We start from the raw sequence: 1,044 nt of genomic DNA, 5'->3' as shown, positions 1-1,044 counted from the left end.
TACCATGGAAATCCATGGAATGTCCACGTACATCTATTACGGGAGACAGCTCTGTTCATTTGCCGTCTTGTGTTTGAGCGTTGTCATGGTTTTCATTTGTCGCTACACTGGGTTCTTTCAATGGAAGGTGTGACTTCCCTGCAAGCCCGTCCTTCGGCCTGCGGTCTCACTAACTTTCAAAACAGCCCGTATCTGAAGTGGCCGATGCAGCCATCCATTCTGTGAAAGCTGGTACGTACGCGTTCTGCGTCGAGACAGACCACGATCTCTGTTACCCGGTTGCTGCGTTCCTGCTGGTCGATATTATGTCTTCGTTCTTTCTCTTTCTCTCGGTCACTTCCTTTGCTTTCACCGTCTGGCTGGGTCAGATGAGCTTAGAAAGCAGATTTTCCAAGTTTTCTCTGCTTGCCCAAACGTTCGGATTCTGGATGGCGATGCTTAGTTCTTTTTTCGCTTTTGTGACGTATGTGGTTTCCAAAGTGCATCTGCAAGACGGTCAGCTAGACGCGGGGTTCTCAGTCAAAGGCGGCTTCGCGAACATTGCGCTGTCGAGCGCTTCTCTAGCCTCTCCCTTCATTTACGAGCTTTTCCAAAGAAATCCTTTTCACAATCATTATGAGATCGATAATATATCTCAAGGGAGTGCTAGGTAGCTGGCCAATGCCCGACGGAATTTGTCCCAAATATCATGAGCGCTATGTGTTCAAGAGGCTACTTCGTAGTGACTGCCACGTATCCGTGCAAGTTGCATTACCTAGATCCAGAAAAGCGTGCGGGCGTGCTGTTACGCAGACCATTCGCTGCAGGCCGCCGGATTTAGAAACTTGCAGCCAGTGTACAGGAGCCAGAACAGCCTGCTGTGTTCGCTGCGAATGCTACAGTGGTCGCCTGGCGCAGCCAAGACTTGCTCGTGCCTGTACCTGAGGAAGCCTCAGCAGAGGAACTACCTACAGTAACCGCAAAGTAGCGAGGTGCACGGAAGCGGCTGCGCATCCTCTAAGCCCGCATTGCGCTGCACAACGTCCATGGCCCACGCTGAGGGCC

Source organism: Beauveria bassiana, assembly GCF_000280675.1.
Source record: "Beauveria bassiana ARSEF 2860 unplaced genomic scaffold BBA_S00087, whole genome shotgun sequence".
Lineage (NCBI taxonomy): Eukaryota > Fungi > Ascomycota > Sordariomycetes > Hypocreales > Cordycipitaceae > Beauveria > Beauveria bassiana.
Note: the sequence above shows the minus strand (reverse complement) of the source record.